At 39.6% G+C, this 19,086-nt stretch overlaps 1 long non-coding RNA gene across 1 annotated transcript; it reads right to left on the bottom strand.

The window, feature by feature from the left end:
* Positions 1–7,001: 7,001 nt before the first annotated feature.
* On the bottom strand, positions 7,002–17,814 carry LOC114012383 (uncharacterized). The gene is made up of 3 exons (XR_003554785.2): positions 17,695–17,814; positions 17,460–17,598; positions 7,002–7,040 (listed from the first exon to the last, which is right to left on the bottom strand). It is a non-coding gene; the product is annotated as an uncharacterized LOC114012383 (long non-coding RNA).
* Between the last annotated feature and the right edge of the window lie 1,272 nt (positions 17,815–19,086).

Here is a 19,086-nt window from a genome sequence, read left to right as displayed (position 1 = left end):
CCAAAAGCACAAAGCACTGGGGAAGAGTGCATAACCAAAAACGTTTTTTGCTGTCCTTGCTAATTCAAATTGCAAATGTATTTAGAATCACTCTTTTAAAAAGGTGCAATATGGTCAGGAAAATATTTAAGGAAAAATTTGATTCACGTCAGATCAGGATGTGACTCTGAGAAGATGTGTATGATGTGAATGTGGTGTACCATGTGTGATGTGTATCATGTGAGTGATGGATGATTGTGACTAACAATCCAGTGTATCCTATTTCTCTTCCCCAAAAGCTACTGATAACATACAATGGTGCTCCTTACTCCAGTCTTATGATGCTTTTCAAAATGATAAAAATTTGTATTCCCCAAAGAGTTTTACTCTTCATTAACCAACTACCAATTGGTTGAAGGTCCTTTCTATGTTTGTAAAGGTTAGATTATCCCCATGTGTTTGTTGCAAGCTGCAACCTATTTTTTTGTTGTTGTTTCACTTTTACATTTCCTTTAGCTGTAGTTACTTGGGAACAGAAAGCAAAAAACAAAAACCTACTGCAAATGAGCCACAAATAGCAGCTTTGAACACCAGCTGTCATTGAGCAAGTTATTCATGTGCTAACATTATAGCAAAACAAGTAAGAAGACTACAAAGAGAATTTGTAATGCCCAAATTCCATTAACTAAGTCTTTATACTTTTCTATATGTATGACTAAAGCATGTCCTAAGCCGTAGGGACTCATCATGCCTCCTAACCCTTCGGTGTAGTACTTCATCCTGACTGTGTGTCAGGATGGGGACGGTCACCATCCCCCTGCATGCCTCAACAGTTGTCTAAGTTGGAAGCAATCTGTGGTCTACTGAAGAAAGTTCTACCAATCTAGTAGGATTGCAGGATACACAGGAAAGTGTATCCAATGAGCATGTTAGAGAGGGTCAGAGGTAACCAGCTCCCCAAGTTATTTCTAAGTAACAATAATTATGAAAAAAATACCAGAGTCAAGACTTTGGAAACCAGGAAGTCTGAAGTTCCATCAGATAGTAGTGTATGTCTATGGTGCTTAGCATCAGAACAGATATTGCTGTAAATCTTACTAAATTCTATCAAGTGTTTTAAAAACTAATAAAAAGAGATTAACATTGCCTTCTGAAACTTTTGTGAGTGATGTCTCATGATATAGCAATCTCTGTCTCTCTCTCCCCCCGCTCTAGCCAGCCTATTTCTTTTTAAAGAAATCACTAGTTGTATTTATTGTACTTGTCATATAAAAACACCAGTCAAATTACAATGGTCAAACTGGGTATCAAGATGATATTCCATTAAGTCACCAACAAAGAAACAGATAGAAAAGTAATGATAACCAGAATGGAGTCTACTATTTTTCAAAATAATTACAATGTTCTTCTTTTCAAGCAAAGAAGAGGCAGTCATCTAACATATATGGATTTTTAGTATCATGTGGGAAATTGTTCTTCAAATGGAAATATGTAAGATTGCTGTGAAGTCTGTAAAGTTGGTCAACACAGTGATTTCATTTCATCTGCATTTTCTTCCAGGTTTATTTGAAAGGGATGTTACCAAACCAAAGAGAGAGAAACAGCAGAATTCACTAAGTGTAAATTAATAAGACAGATCCTATTTGATATCACCATTAATGACTTTCAGAGGTGATAAAAAAAAAAGGGGGATAGTGGTCATTAAATTTACTGATTATACAAAAATAACAGTCACCATTGAAGCAAAGAGGACAAGGAGTGATGGATGACCCTGGAGTAATAAAAAAGCAAAACAAATGGTAAAAGACTAATGATGATATTTTTTGCTGTTAGCCCACCGGCTGGATGCAGCGAAGAAAGAGCAGGGTAGAAGATCACAGAAGTGTGAACTATCGGACAATGTGTTTCCATAATTTGCAGTCTACAGGCAGATGTTGTCTAAGGGCTGATGTGCAAGCAGACTGCAGCAGCCCAGTGGAAGTGCATGGAGAGACCACACAGGTACTGCACCGTGCTACATGGCACCCTTCAGAGGCATAAAGAAAGACAGGATATGAATTCTCCCATCCAAATTAAAACTGAAACCAAGACTTCACTCCCCTGACAAGTGCCACAGCTGTAAGGCTACTGCTCATAGAGAGTGAGGAGGACAAAGTATCTGAAAAGCATCTCTGCAGGTATCTGTTCTCAAGCAAGGGCTGTGACCTGTCCATAGCAGCATGACCTGGAGATGTGACCAGGCCTGTCCATCCTATGTTTTGTTGCATTCTACCTTTCACATTATCTTGGATGTTGCATGGGATGAATGTACACAAGCAGTCTCTGTGCTCACCGGTGCCTGAGGCAGCACACCCTCCTAGCACCTACCTCACTGGGACTGTGATACAGGCTTCCAATTAACCATCATGAATCATTGAGTCCAGGAAGAATTATCACCTCAAGCTCAATTCTATCAATGGCAGACCTAAGCTGACAGGATACAGACTTATTTAGAGGTCTCTCTCTGCTATATGCTCCACAGTACCTGCAATATCCAATTTATACCATTTTCCAGGATAACCTCCTCATTACCAGAGATAACGGAGATTGATGGTACTGTTCCAAGGATGTCAAACAGGTTTTGAACTTATTAAAAAGTTGAAAAGAATGAGGACGGCAGAATTTGAGACACTTGATGTTGGGATATTGCATGTTTCTTCAGTATTGCACAGAAGCTTTCCTACCAAATGTAGGAGAGCTTATTTATTCCTGGTTCACAATGTATCAGAAGACAAAATACATCCTTTAGCGTATTTGATGATATTTATTTGACTGATGAACTGATAGCTGGGTCATACTTTTTAATACCAAAATCATTTAAAAAAATCTATAATTTCTAGTTTATCTGAAATGGGAAACATAGAGCTCATTTGTCATTTCCTAATCTAACTTTCTGTTGCTGTCACTGCACAGAAACGGCCTATGTTCCAAAAAAGAACAATGAGCATCCATTTAAAGTCTCTGCAAAGGAAATGCAAAAGGTGTAATTCAAATTGATGTAAACCACTGAGACTGCTTTTCAAGAGGAAACCTCTTGTTGTTCAAGGCTTTGCTTTCAAGCCTAGTTTTTGCAAAGGGGTGGGATTCTTCAGAAGCTAAAGAGAATCCTGGCCTTTCTATCCAAAAATATGTCTTCAGAGGTGACATTCTTCAGAGGCAAAGATGTATAAAACCCCAATGATTATACTTCAAGCTGTCTTAGAATACGTGGATGCCAGATCAAAGGACACACCAACTACTATTCACAAGGTTTCACACCTTACACTGTGGTTTGGTAATAAAAAGAGTGGGTCTCTATGACAGTCTGCCAGATCATTTTACATGCGGATTAAGTGAGGAGGGTAAAGAGAGCCCTCACCTAAGTAACTGGTTTTGAAAATCCCCTGTAGGTTTCCTAACCAGTAACAATACTCCAGCACATTTAACACTTAAATTAACTAATGCTCATGGAAATAATTTCCAATTATTATTTTTTTTTAATGTATAGGGGCCAGGGGAACCAGGTTTGTCAAACCTTGAACATTTTGCATAAACCTTTCATTCTAATAAAAGAGTTCTTGTCCTTGGGATAGACATTCAGTCCTTGTGGCCCAGGACATTCCCTCCTGAATGGCCAGTGGGAGCTCAAACACCACAGCCTCCATGGAGTCCTACATCCAAGTCCCTGTGCTATCAGACCATCTCTGACTGAACTTTTTGAACAACAAATATGTAGTTATTAATTGAAAATGAAACAGCACTGACTGAGAGATTTGGATGTTCTGCCTCAAAAACCCAGAGATGCTTCAGAGGCATGTTCCTCTGTGGAAATATTGTTCTAATTTTATCTCATAGTGAGGTAGCATTATCCAAAACAATTTTTAAATGTGCATTTTATTTCCTTCCAGCACTAGTGATAGAGCAGGTGATTAGATTAGGCCAGATTGTAAACCAGATACATAGTAACTATCTCACTGATAAGATGTCAGTCTAAAGTAAGGGGATTTTTACCCAGTTTTGAAATATACTATTTACTTTGACAGTCAGTCTCAGATGTCACTCAAAATCCTAGACTGGGAGTGGCAGTGGAATTTTAATTTATTTTTGAGGTATGCCACAGCTACCCTTATCAGAGCAAATGAAATCAGAATGACTACAATCACAAGAGAAATGAGATACTGTAATGCACTAATCTGTAATAGAGCGAGAAGAGTTCAGAAGAATGTTAGTTAATGTAAACTGTTTTGTGAAGATGATATTTCATTTTGATTTCCTTAATTAAAGATCATCCTAGAAACTCAGTAACCATTATTTTCCTCCTAGATAACTCCAGCAGAAACGGTAGTAGACTGTTCACAAGAGATCATGATTTCTCCCCTTCTGATCAACTGCAAGTCATACATCTAATTTGTCCTTGTTTTGGTTTAGAGGCAGAGGTCTGTTTAATTCCTTCAGGTTTTAGAAGGAGGAATCACTTCCACTGACACCATTTAGTCTGTTTTTAAACTACAATAGGCTTTCATTGAAACTATTTTACCATCATAACCTTACATTGTAATGGCTTCATAATGGTACCGTTGAAAAGGTCCTTATAGACTTGCTGTGAAATAGTTTTCCTGTAATAACTTCATATCTCTGACTGCATTGAAATGATTTCATCATGAGGTCATGGACTAGCAATGAATCGCTTTTGCCATTGAAATCTTACAGTTCCTCATTATAGCCTCAGTCACCACGGCATTGTTATGGGGGCTCCACTGGATAACAATGAAACCATTTCCTTGTGATATATTAGGCTTAAATAATATTATCACCCTAATGATATAGTCAGGGGTTAGGAGAGAGTAAGCCATCCCCTGGCTCATTTCAGTGTTTCACTTCAGCGTTTGATGCAGAGGGCTGAAGGTGTGCAGTATGGCTACTGAACTACCATCCCCTTCCCTTGTAACGAAAGTGAATGGTGGCTACACACCCTGCAGGAATAGGGAGTTTTGAATGAACAACAAAAAAAGTAAAAGAGCTTCTTTAGTGCTTCTGGGTCCCAATTTAGCAAACACTTAAGTTCATTCCCCTTCAGTCTAAGTATGTGTTTAATTTTAAACCTGAATTCAAATCACCTTAACTCCAGTGAGATCTAAACACATGGGCAGGTGCTTTCTTGTATCAACACAGACTTGGGAACGTTGCAGCACTGAGCTCACGTTCTCACATGTCAGACATCTTGACCTAGCAGGTGCAAAACAAATCCTGAAAAGTGCTGCAGGTTCTAAACTCCTACCAGGTTCAATGGAACTATCAGCCCCTACAGATACAGATTTTCAGGGAGTGCTGTGCAGCAGCCTCAGCTTTCCCATCAAATTCACAGCCCTGCGATCCCACAGCTCTCCACTTCTACAGGAAATTGTATCTACTCTGTTTATTCAGCTTTTCTATGGCAGCATGAATACTCCTGATACAACTCATTTAATCAAGCTGATCTAATGAAGCAGATATTCCCTGAAGCCTCTCACCACAGGCTATGTTCTGCCAAACTCCTAAAATCCTTGCTGTCCCATTTTATATTCCTTGTGGACTTGGAATACTATGGTCTCAAGAGACTTGCACTTTAGGCTACTGAAATCTTGAATTACAACGGTTCTGCATTGTCCCATCACAAGTTCCACACAGACTGATGTTCCTCATGTTGCCACTGCTGTGCACTAAAAACCTTCTACTTTCACATCACTTGCTGACGCTGATTACTCTTAAAGAGGAGGGAAACAAATTCCCAAGTCAAAGCACAAGTTATTTATGCTATGTTATCTGCTGCCTCAGAGAATAAGAAAGTACCCTAGGTGTGCTGCTGCATGTGAAAGCTCCTTGCACATAAGAAGGAAAATTGGAGTGATATTCTTGTCTTAACATAGAATCATAGAACGGTTTGGGTTGGAAGGGACCTTAAAGATCATCCAGTTCCAGAACCTGTTGCCATGGGCAGGGACACCTTCCACTAGACCAGGTTGCTCAAAGCCCGTTCCAGCCTGGCCTTGAACACTTCCAGGGATGGGGCAGCCACAGCTTCTCTAGGCAATCTGTTCCAGTGTCTCACCACCCTCACAGTAAAGAATTTCTTCTAATACCTAATCTAAATCTACCCTCTTTCAGTTTAAAGCCATTCCACCTTGCCCTATCACTTACAAAAAGTCCCTCTCCAGCTTTCTTGCACACCCCTTTAGGCACCAAAGGGCTGCTACAAGGTCTCCACGGAGCCTTCTCGTCTCCAGGCTGAACAGCCCCAACTCCCCTAGCCTGTCTTCACAGGAGAGGTGCTCCAGCCCTCTGATCATCTTGGTGGCCCTCCTCTGGACCCACTCCAACAGGTCCATGTCCTTTTTGTGCTGGGGGCCCCATTGCTGAACCAGTGCTCCAGCTGGGGTCTCAAGTGAGCAGAATAGAGGGGGAGAATCACCTCCCTCGACCTGATGGCCACACTTCTTTTGATGCCACCCAGGATACAGTTGGCTTTCTGGGCTGCAAGCACACATTGTCTTTGACCAGCAGCCCCAAGTTTTTTTCCTCAGGGCGGCTCTCAATCCATTCTCCACCCAGCCTGTACTGATACTAGGGGCTGCCCCAACCCAGGTGCAGGACTCTGCACTTGGCCTTGTTGAACTCCATGAGGTTTGCACAGGCCCACCTCTCAAGCCTGTCATTGGCCCTCTGGATGGCATCCTTTTCCTCCAGCATGCCAACCACAGCACTCAGCTTGGTGTCATCAGCAAACTTGCTATGGGTGCACTCAATCCTATCGCATTCTCACCCCCCATCTATTTGCCGATTGGCTCAGCAGCTTCTGGATGAGAAAAGATTGGTTTGATACTTTCCACCACCTTAAAAGAAAATTTCTACCCAGTTTTACTAACTCCAGTCGGGTTTTCCCTACTTCAATGCCATTTTTTTCCCTTTTTTTCTTCTAAATCTTTCCCAGCACATTTCTAAAAAAAAAGATAAAGTGGATAATTTACCAAACACCCTCATTGCCCCTTCTGCAAGCTGCAAACTTCCTGAAAAAACCATAAATCCATTTACCAAGGACAGTGAGTCACACTTAACAATCTTCCAGAAAAAAAGAAGCAGCAAGAAAACTAATACTTCTTTTGTGGTCTAATATGATCTACTGGCCCACTTACAAAAATATTATTTTTAAGAAATTAGATGTAAATCCATAAAATAAACAAAGCCTCTTTTCATGAGCTCCAGTCAAATAATCTGAAAATAATCCCATGAAGATTTTATTTAGAGAGCTGAGCACTTTCCTGAAAAAACACACATACTGACACAGAAAAATGACATTAGATTCAAAAGTGTATCTACACAGTTTTAATCTTTATATTGACTTCATAGCCAACAAACTTAACTTTGCCCTAATTTTCAATAACAATAGTCAATACTCGTTATCACCGTGAAAATGGTCTTCCTGGGCCAGCCACCTACTTAATACAAGCTCTTACCAAACTCTGTTACATTTGGCTTCATAGCTTAAATACATGTAGTTTAATTGTTTTCCAGTATAATTTATAGTGCACGGCATGCATATCTAAGTCAGAATGGCTATTAGAGAAAATGGTATCAGCAATCAAAATCTCTAAAAAAATGGATAAATGAAGTCTAAAGTCCAAAATCCTTCTGATCTAAGTGCAAAACACTTTCTCTTTTTAACTGTATGCACTTGTATTGACTCAGGTGTTAGCATTCTCCACCCCTGCCATTTTTTGGGGTTCAATATATTTTTAAACAACAAAAATAATATAGCCCCAGCTGAAAAAAACCCCAGAAAACTAAGAGGTAAATAATGCAAGACACCCAAAACCTGGAAGAGGTAAAATGCACTAAAAAAGGGGAGTGGAAATTTTTTAATGCTTCCAAGCATACAGAGCATATAAAGTGCTGCTAGACAACAGCATCAGCCAAAGAATATTACACAAATGACCTTATGGCTAAAGCACCTGTAGTGAGACTTAACACCAGCCTTTTCTGCACACTCCATGGTATTAGGCAAACTGGGGGAAAAAAAAAAAAGAAAAAAGAAAAAAGAAAAACAAACCACAAACCTGTAGGCCAGAGTATGGGAATAATTAGATAAAGAATAGGTAGATAAGCAAGACGTGTTGAAGTAAGCTGCATATTTGCTGCAGGGTTAGGAAATCCCAGTGCCTTCCTCAGAGTGTCTGCAGGGAGTATTACTTGCATGTAATTTTGCTTGAGTGTTTACTATCTCTGAGCAAAGCAGGCAAGACTTATGAGCATCTCCAGGTTACTAATTTCTCAACCAGCGGAAGGTGCCACTGGGAAGCGCCCTTTGATACCACCAACCAATGTTCTGAAAAAGCACAGTCAAGAAACAGGAAATATTTGAGACTGTGTCAGTAGCTGACATTTTAGTCCTGGAGGAATGATATACCAAAGCTCTGCTTCAATTTGAGCTAAGCTACCAGTGAATCCAATAAGAAGAATCCAATAAAAACAGGCATATTAAATATGCTTTAGCAGCCTAGAAGCACAAACTTCTTCGGTTTTCAGGGAGACCGTATATCTTAAATCACATACTGCTTTTAAAAATCTCAACTAAATAGACTTACTAGGGGCTTATTTTGCAGGTAAAATTTATTGTTCTTTTTAAAATTATTTATTCATTTTTAAGCATAGACCAAATAAAGAAGTGTTATCTTAAGTATAAAAACAAATATATCTTATGCCCTTCCACCTTTCTGTCCATGTATGTGTACTTCAAACAGGCTGGGTTTGGTCCCAGACTGCAAAGTCAAATGAACTGAGTCTGAAGTCATACTATAATGAATTAGAAGTGACTTTACTGACATCAGAGCCATGTAAAAGTAGCTTGGGGAAAAAGCTGACACCATTGCAGAGATTTTGAGCTCCATATTGCATAGATGCACAGCCCTTAATTCTGCACCTTTTACCAAGTACCAAAATGAGGATCAGGCATTGAAAACCAATCCCTCTATGTCTTCCTTAAAGCTAAAACAAAGACATTACTTTTCTTGACAAAATTCACATCAAAGCAGCTCCAGTTCTGGCAGATTCTTCCACTCCATGATGCTCAGCTATTCTCTGTTTCCTCACCTCTCATTCCAGCACCCGTTGGGGTGAGATGTAGCAGACGTGAGCAGAGGTTGCAAAGGCAAAGTATGGCATGTATGAGATAGGAAAATATTTTATTTCTTGTCTTTTCCACCTCAACCGACAGCCACTCAGTAACAGCCTCTGCTCTGCTCCAAAAGGTGGCTCAATACATCCCTGCCAGGTGACCTATCTATCTCACACATCTGAGAAGAAGTAATCTGAAGCATCCATACCTTTCCCCCATTTTAGGAAGCAAAAAAGCTGGAGGGGAAAAAAGAAGGGAAAAATCTCCCCAAGGCTCGAAGTGCGGAGCAGATCCCTTACCTTTACTATGTCTACCGCTCCGAATGCAAGTGGTTGCTAGTAAAACAGTGATCACCAAAAACACCCTACTGCAATATCTTGAGGGTGAATATAAATATTAGAGAAAGAAGTCAAATCTGAAGTAGCATGGTGGCCTTTGCAATTTCTGTCAAGTCATGATGCTTACCTCCTGGAAGGTTAAGTGTTAATTACAGTATGTGGACAAAAGCTAATGACTTGTTTTGGAGTTAATGTCCCATTCAAAAAGGATTATTGTTGTTACCAACCACATCAAGCAATTAATGGCACCCATAATGCTGAAAAAATTAACGGTGGCAGCATAGTTGAGTGACTATTTTGAAAAACTGGTCCTTCCTTGGAGATTAATGAGCAATTTTCTGTCAGAGTGCAGGATGCGCTCTGGTAGAAAACTGACGAAAGAAGCACCATCCTCAGGCGATTATTTTTAACAATCCATTTTGTTGTGTATATTTAAAAGGAAATTTAGTAGATATCATTGCCATTGCAGAAGTATATTCTCATTTATTTTTCCCTTTAAACATTATAAGCCAATATATGACAAGTTACACTGGACTGGATATATAGAATCTGAAATGACTAATTACAGAGGAATAACCAACATGGTGTAAAACACTGCATAAGGATTTTTTCCAATTGTTTTCATTTAGGTTTGTTAGACAAATAAGTATCAGCAATGTAGGCAATTAGGTTTCACTTAAATCAGTCACAATTGATTAATGTGAACTGTTTCACTATTTTTGCCTAAGTTTCTCTAAGCAGGTATTCTGTTTTAAAGTAGGAAGTTTCAGAAGAGACCTGTCTGATAAAAGAAATGCAAAAGGGACTGTAATGAATGTGATTCTTACTGGAAACTTGAAGTGTGGTTTTAATAACACCCATATATTCTTCCTATAAAGAATTGCCTTAATTTATAAATTTAATTTTTTTAAAACCAGAACTTAGCCAAGATTCTTTTTATTTCCCCACTTCTCAAACTGATCGTTGACTCACTGCACAGAGTAAGACCAATCAGCTGTGTAACACCTCGTATAGACTTAGCACGGAGTATAGAATGGGCCAGCAGCTCCCAACCATCCCAGCTTACAGTGATATTTCATATAAAAAAATTGGCTCTGTCCCACAGATCGTGGGGTTACAGCTTGGGTCCAGGCCTGAGTGTCTTTTTTTTTTTGCCTGAAGGCTGCTGTTGGTCCTGGTTATTTCTCTCCTGGAGCTCACCATGTTCATTAGCTTCAGCTCTCAAGTCCACCTCTAATAAAATTATACATCACCACCAAGGGCATCCTCTGTGGGCCTGGAACAGACTGGCATATATAATTAGTTTCCAAGAATGAGGGAAAAAAGTTTCAGATTAACATATTGCAGATCGATTTCTGTTGCATAACAGCCTTCATAAACTAAGTTCCTCCTCCAGAGGCTGCAAAATTGTTACAGGTGTTCACAATGCTTGCCTGAGCAGAGCCCCCTCCTGCCATTGAGCCTAGGTCACAGCAGAAACAGTAACAAATCGGCTTCTGCAGAAAGATGAGTAAGGGTGGAAAAGATAACATAAAGAAATTAGTAGCCACTGACCCCCTCAGATAAAATTCTGCAGTGGGCTAGGCTTTCCTGAGAATGGCCAGGCAGGGGAAAAAAGGAAAGCATAAGGGAACTACACAAGTTTTAACAAGGCTGTTCACTTGGGTAAATGACTTTCTTCTGCAAGGACCTTTCTGAAAACAAATAATTTCTTTCTTCTTTTGTTTGGAATTCATACATTGCAGTCCCTAAAAGCAGACCAGTGCAGGGTCCCCTTCCGAGCAGTCGTCCCCCCCCCACTCGCCTTGGCTGCTGTGGCTTTAGCTGCGAGGCTTGGCAGTGGTCCACAGCTTTGTCCCAATATTCTGGCGGCTGCTCCCCAGCATATGGTCTATTCATTTTTCCCCAGCTGTTACTCAGCCAGGGAGACCATGCTCTCTCCTAGCTACAGACCTTTGTTCAGAAACAGGGAATCAATTTTCTCCTTGTTAAAGGGGCACGAGGGGCAGAGGGGAAGTGAGCAGGTATTCACATCGACCTTACGCATCTAAACTGAGTGATGTTAAGGAAGCTTGCTTTCACTGAATAGTCGGTCAAGCCTTCAGAGGGAGATTGAGACTCTTTGGTGTGGAGCACTATTTAGGATTATGCAGCAACCAACCTCCTCCCCACCCCCCACCCCCATCCTGTTTTTCCAACTCATTTATCCTTCACTTCTCCTTCCTCCAAATCTTTGGTTGTTCTGGAAACTCCAACGACTCTTTGGAAATTTAGGGACTGAATTGCATGATGCCTATGCCAAAATGTTTGCTTATATGAACCTAAAGCAGAGGGATCTTCTGCATTTTTCAGCAGTGGGCAAGGTCAAATTACCAGAAATAAAAAATTGGCTCACCTAACCCTGAATTGTAGGGGTGTGATTTCACTAACCAGTTAAGGTAAACTATGCAGCAACAGTGCAGGAATCTTATCCAATCTTACTTAAGAATTGCCTTAAATGCTCTGTGAATAAGGACCAGCTCGTTACAACGTGTAAGACCATTTGACAGGTGGAAAAGGTACATTGAAAGACTCCATACTGGCCCACATCTCACAAAACAAGGGAATAAAACTGCAAGGAAGAGAAGGTTGAGGGTGAGTTGAAGAAGCAGAAAAAGTTGGCACAGCAGGGAAGTCAGATCAGGTCTGCAGTAAGGGTAATTTTTATGAACTCCCATTAGAAAACTGGTTATCTGATTATCCCGAAAATAGGAAAGAGATATTTCATGACTCACGCAGCAGCTTGCCATGAAATGAGCAAGACTAGTAGCTACTGGAGTTGTTGGAAACATCTTTCAACCAAGAACTTTGTTGTTTTCAGTTCCTTCTAAATAAAATAAAACAAAATATTATCAAGCAAATAAAAAGGGAAAATTTGCAAATAGATGAATAAGGTGGTGAATTAAGGAAGAGAGCCACAGAATAAATCTCCTCCTTCTCTCAGCCGTATAGCCAGAAAACAGAAGAATCTGAAGTATAACAAGCATCAAGAGGCATTTTCATTTAGTACAGTATCTGGGATTTTTGCGTTGTCTGGGACATTGCTGTAAGCATAACAGCATAAAAGTTTGCCCAAATAATAGATTTAGGAACAGAAAAATGCAAGGGAAATGGATCACAAGCTTCACATATGAACATACATATGAACAATTAGTTCATGTGTAGCTGGAGTAAACTTTTACTTCCACTCAAATTTTTCACACGTGTAAGTCTGTCTTGGATCATACATGGCAAAGGATATCTGGGAGCTAAAGGAAAAGCCTCTAGTATCAACTTGCAACTCCATGTGCGGTGACCCAGAACATAACTACAATAGTTTTTCTAGCACTTATTATATTGATTGCTATTTGGGGAACGTTCCCACTCTTGCTGCTGTTTCTTCAGTAAGAGTCAAAATGATAGTGGCTGCCATTTACTGGTCTGTGACTTTGACTCTGCTGCTTCTTTTTCCCATAGATTCATCTCCAGTAGGTCTCCAGTATCATGCCCAGCATAACTTCCAGGTCATCCAGTCATGTCAAGTCTGTTTCTTCTTCCTTCCTCCTCCTGCTATGAGATTTGCCAGTGTTGACCCTAGACCTTCGTCTGAGAGAGACCAGCCCCAAAGTTTGTGGATGAGGTTACATGGAACAGTAAGGATAGATTGTACAAACTCTTGGTGGATGGTCAGTCGCCAGACTTGCCCGTTGCTGTGCTTTTCAGAATTTACACCAACCCCTATTTCTTTTGTTCCAAAATAAATTTAAGTCTCTTCACCATCCACCTACATTTGTGTGCTCTTACTATAGCATGCATTAGCATGACACTAGGCTTTGCATTGGGAGTACACAGAGATAAAACAAAAATACCAGGATAAAAGAGCAGGCCAAGTCTACGTGAAGTTACAGTGAATGATGTTGCAGTGAATAAAGGAATAACTCCAGAGTGGAGTGAATGTACTCAAAGGACACTTGCTTTAGTTTTCATTACTACAAAATAGCAATGCCACAAGAGTCAGTGACCAGCAAAAGGTCAGTGGGGAGGAAAGAAATCTTCTCATTGGAGTGGCAGATTAATTTGTGCTGCAAAAAACACATCAGGGTCATGAATCAACAGATAAGGGTTTGCTACTAAAAAGTGTGCTGGCCTTTTCATAGGTGTCTTGAAGCCCTTGGCCTGATGCACAGTGACAAATTTTTTGAGGTCTCTACATCCTTGAGTTAGGAATCTTGGCCTTCTGTACAAGAATCCGTGTAGGATCCAGAGGACAACTCAAAACATTTTGTTATGAAATATTGTGTGGGAGTGAATGGCAACAATTACCTTCAATCATCAAGTCTATTTTTCCCATTCTTCTTTTCACTCCTTGGGTTTTTTTGTTGTTTGGTTTTGGGTTTTTTTTCCCGTCCTCTCCACTGGCTCATTTTCTGCCCATTGCCTTCTGGATGATCCACTTAGGAACTCAGGCTTTCAACTCAGCTTTCTGAATTAGATGGCACAGATAAGATACTTCAAGATGTGCTTATGTGTGCCTAGTGCACTGACCAATTTTGGTCTTTCCTTCAGAGGTGGGCAGAGTCATTCACACGCTCTACCTGTGAGAATCACCGTGACTGACTTAACACTGTTCTGGCCAGCAACCACCAGTCTCAAACAGGGGTGGGATTTTTTGTTTGTTTGGGCTTGGGGTTTTTTTGGCATTTCTGGACTGAGACAGATTCTGCTGGTCAGATGTGAGGCAAAGCATCTGAAATGAGGATTTGAACAGTAACCATACACAAACATATATGCATGAGTTTCTGGTGCAGGAGGAAGGAAAAAGGTCAAAAATTCTCAGATATGGAATAGAACTGGGGAAAAAAAAGTGAGTTTCAGTTGCATACTCATTGCAAAGTAGATGGGCTAGAACTGTTCTTAAAGCACAGTACAGACTTTATTCTATACCTCTGTCTGAGCAAATATGTCAATATTCAATGGACAAGCTGTCAAGGATTTAGAGATGTGAATAGCAGGGGCAGGGAGGGATCTGGGGTAAACCTCAGATAAGAATGTGGATTTCACTTACTATGAAGGCATATCCATAGGAACCACTGAGATTTCTTCCCCCCTGTACTTTGTTTTGGCTCTATTCCTTTTCAAACACAATTAAATCTAACTACCCAAAGTGGATCAGGACTGTAGGAGTCTCACTGAAATTATTCAGCGCTCTTTCAAGTAATTACACTAGTCTCAGGGAATCTGCCTGCAGAAGCAGGTGTTTGTTAGCAAGAGAAGGGATTTCATAATCTGAACTCTATTTATTGAAAATAATAATAATAAATAAAGTAATCTGCTGCCAGGATTATTGGAACCCTGCGCTGAGGACACAGCACAACACTGGACACTAGAAAATCTGTTTCAGTTACAGAAACAACAAATACACAAGTTCACAGGACATATGTGAATCAACACAGACGTTCTTTTCACCTCTTTCAGACCAAACCATTCTATCTTAGATAACAGCCCAAAACATTCAGACTTGTGTATCTACAATTTTGGGGCATATTTTCTAATTTCTTCCTTGTAAGCTAATCAATGAAATCTATTCTTACATCTCTCTAACCTTCTCCCTTTACTATCCAGAAATCCCAATAGTAAATACACAGAAATCACGTGGAATTCAGCTTCATGTCCAGAAGAGTCCATTACTTCTGTGAATCCCATAGTTCTACTGGAGTATTGAAGCACACATTCAGCAATATTGCTTGCTTTCATTATCTACTTACAAGTGGAGTTTGCCATGGCCAGTCTATTTTCTAAGGTTCACTGTTAGAGATATTCTAGATTTGGCATCTCTGACATATACCCTTGTTTTACTGTGCACCATAATAATACGCTACTAAATCAGTTCCCTTCACCAGTTCCACCACCCAAACTCAGTCCCTTGGGCTTTAACACTACTCATTGAAGGCCACCTTGCTCAAGCTGCACTGGAGACACTTCAATTACCAAATTGCTTCTCAGATTTATCAGAATGAGCATAAATACAGACTATCTCAACCTAGCAGCCTATAGCTGTTCCTTAAAGTACTGAATTATCTCCGTTGTTCACTGTGTCAGCAGACTGAGAGATAGCAGCCCTGAGAAAATGAGTCCATCTCAGTATAAGTCTAGTTTTCATGAACTCTTGGTTCCTTGTATTTTGAATTAAATTAAAATACACTGATACTGGCATACTGGAAAAAAAAAAATCAATGTTTGACCCAAATCCCTTCAACAGTGTCATGTTCAAGCGTTACAGTGATTTCCTCTGGAGAGCACAGATTAGATTTCATATTTATTCAGTCCAGAAACTACAATGTTAATGGAATATAAATGTTAAGAGTTGAACCCACAAATCACAGGTAGATCAGAAATAAAGTTGCTTCAGTCTGTGTCCTTGCTTTCTGTCAGATGTTAGGGTCTGAGAGCATGTAACCACAAACCAAAAAGCATGGAGTTCAGTAAACTGAACAAGCACTAATTGGTTTATCAAGTTAACCAGGAGAAGATATAGGAGTACTTCTTGTCCTAAACATGCAAAACAAGTAAACCAGTATAGAAAGGTCCTTCTCTAGTTGCCACATCATGATGAAAATGGAAGAGGAAATAAACACATCACGAGAGGGAGGCACAGGGGACCAGTGTGAAGAAGAGGCAGGGAAAAATCCATCCTTCAGTAAAGCTCTACAAAATTCCTCCACCATCTTTGCCTCACTGTTCATGCTGTTTTGCTTTGCCATTAACAGTTGTCTTCCTTTTCCTGGTGCTATTCTTATTTCTTCTCTCCCTTTCCTTTTCACTGTCACAGTGCACAGCCTGAAAAATTCCACTCCCTAAGGTTTCAAGCATAAGTTTTTCTTCTTTTGTTTTTGAGTATTCAAAAAAGGGGCTCGAGTGTGGGGCTTTGGGTTTTAAGTATTCAGCCCAAGTGGAAGGCATTCACTTAGCACGTGACATATCTACAGCTCACATCCTTTCTCTGCCCGATTCAGTCTTTTTCTGAAGCCTAATATATATTTCTTTACGCAGAACAGAACAGCTTTGATAGAAGATAGTGAGGGAAGCATAGTCTGCAACAGCAGCAGGTGCACTTGTTTTACCTGATGTGCATCACTAACTCAACCTAGACACCAAGTCAGTCCCACTCACCACTGCTCACTCACAAGCTGAAATATTTTTAATTTTGATTTAGATAAAAAGCAACATTTCCATATTTTAAAATAAATTTTAAAATTAATGGCCAGCTCTATTCACAGGAGGAACAGAAAGGTAAATAACATCTCCTATTTAGATTCTTGTCTGTTACAGAAACGACTAGTATAGATACTGCAACTCCAACATTATTTTTTTTTTTGCCCTAAAAATCCTCTAGGATTGGCCTGTGTGCTGGAGAATTAAGAACATCTGCCAATTACAAAGTGCTAAAGTAGTCTTCAAGCAATATTCTGTCACACTGCTTTTGATATCAGAATTACTTAGCTAAATTTAAGTGATTGCTTTACAAGCGGTTAGTAAACTTTTCTAACATAATTAACTAAACCCAAATTTCTCAAAAAAATTTAAGTTCTTCAAATCAGAGGTAGGCATAGACATCTTGTGAACTCCTACCCAGGCTGCCTTACTGAAGTTTTCCACAGAATGGAATCACTATACACACATGATTGTATACAAATAGTAACATATCTGTTACTATATATTGTATACATTACCATATATATATATATATATAGCATGGTAATATATAAGTATGTATATTTATAACCTATAGGTCTTCTAAAACATTAAATTTGGCCAAGTACCTCTGCTTTGCTCAGTAGCATCCTAACTGCAGTACCACTCAACAAACACTCATTAGTTTGGGTCCCCTATAAAATGCATCACTGAAGACTCCTTTCTTTCATAGCATGTTTGTCACACAAGAACTATTATTCACTTACCTTTCTTTAGGATTCAAAGCCCGGCTCTGCTGTGATCTCTTAAGTAAACTGGGTCAAGTCACCTCAGCTCTCTGTGCTGGTGTAAAAGGAGAATGACACCTTCCCATACAAGTCACTTGATTCAACTCAGTAAAGCAGTCTACAACAACAGAAAACTGATAGCCATTAACACTGAAAAATAAATAAGCAAATATCACTTAAATATTCATTGCCTTTCACAAAAGCTATTCCTTACCCTTTCAGATTTCAGACCGCATTGTAGTGCAACCTTCAAAACTACTCTCAGATTGTTTTAAAGAAAACCCTGAAGGTTTCTCTTCCCTGTTGCTGGGGTGATCCTGGGTTCTAACTGCTTCTTCACATTGCTCTGTCACCCTGTCAATCGCATAATTATAGAATATAATTGCATAATGATAGAAAGCTTAGTGCATTGGCATATAAATAACATTAGTGAATAGATTCCACCAATACGTTTAAGTGCGCTGTTAGATCAACACCAAAGTAGTGGCATCCTGTAGGACCTCATTCGGTAGGCTTTGATAATGCAGGAATCCTGGAAGCCCAGGATGCAACTGATAACAGGAATACCTTTGCTGACTTTCCAAAAGGCACTTCTGCACTTGCATAGCAGCTTAAATATGTTCCAACCTGCAAACAAAAGTTTAGCATATATATAAAAAAAAGAAAGGTGAGGCGAGTGCTTCTAGGGTTTTTTGTTTATATTTTTCCTTACACAAAGCAGTAATTGCCTTGGCGCAAAGGACTTTAAGAATAATAATAATAATAAGAGTCCTTTGTTTCAGCTGTTGTAAAGAAGCATGATTTGGGAAAGAGAAATTCCCACTACAGTGTCAGAAAGGCATTCAGATATCATTTGGATGGGCACAAGGTTAGACCTTCCACACAGGCATGCATACACGTTTAGTGAAACAGCGTGAGAACTCAGTTCTGAGAGTAGGCAGAGTGAGTATCAAAAGAAAGTTGAACTAAACAGAGCTGAAACTTGCAGACAGTTGTACAGGGTTGTGGTATTTTTTGGTTTTTGCTTTAACTTAGATGTATTTTTTTGGGGGGGATTTTTTTTTCTTTTCAATATGACATATCCAAATTAGTTGAGGATCACTGCCTTATAGTGCCAATGACCACTTCAGATATTACATAGTTTTCCTATTTGATCAGAGAATGATTCCTTCTACTATGGACTCCTGATCCTGTCAGGAACAGATACAGAAAGGGAGACAGTTCTAAATTATTAATTTGTAGAATAAAACCTCATGTGAGTTTACATCTCTTACAGTCTGGTCCTTAACAAAATTCACACCCATTATATTAAAACCTTTCTGATAATATAGGATTTAGTGGGTGATGTTTTTTTCCTGTGGAAGCAAGTAGCAATAAAACTCCAGCTCCAGGTTTGTTGTGCCTAAAACTCCCCTCTAAGAAGTACATTACCCAGCTCCCTTGTTTTTCTGCAAACCTTCATTCTTTAAGTCACTGCTGTTTCTGATGCATGACAAGCAATGAGTCATCAGGAACTTACCATTAATGTATCTGGGTGAGAAATTACATCCTCTGCCCCTTAACAACTTCAGGATTCCCAGAACTGTTCCACATTTCAGGGATGAAA

Source organism: Falco peregrinus, chromosome 7 (assembly GCF_023634155.1).
Source record: "Falco peregrinus isolate bFalPer1 chromosome 7, bFalPer1.pri, whole genome shotgun sequence".
NCBI classification, from domain to species: domain Eukaryota; kingdom Metazoa; phylum Chordata; class Aves; order Falconiformes; family Falconidae; genus Falco; species Falco peregrinus.
This window is presented reverse-complemented; position numbering and strand designations above follow the sequence as displayed.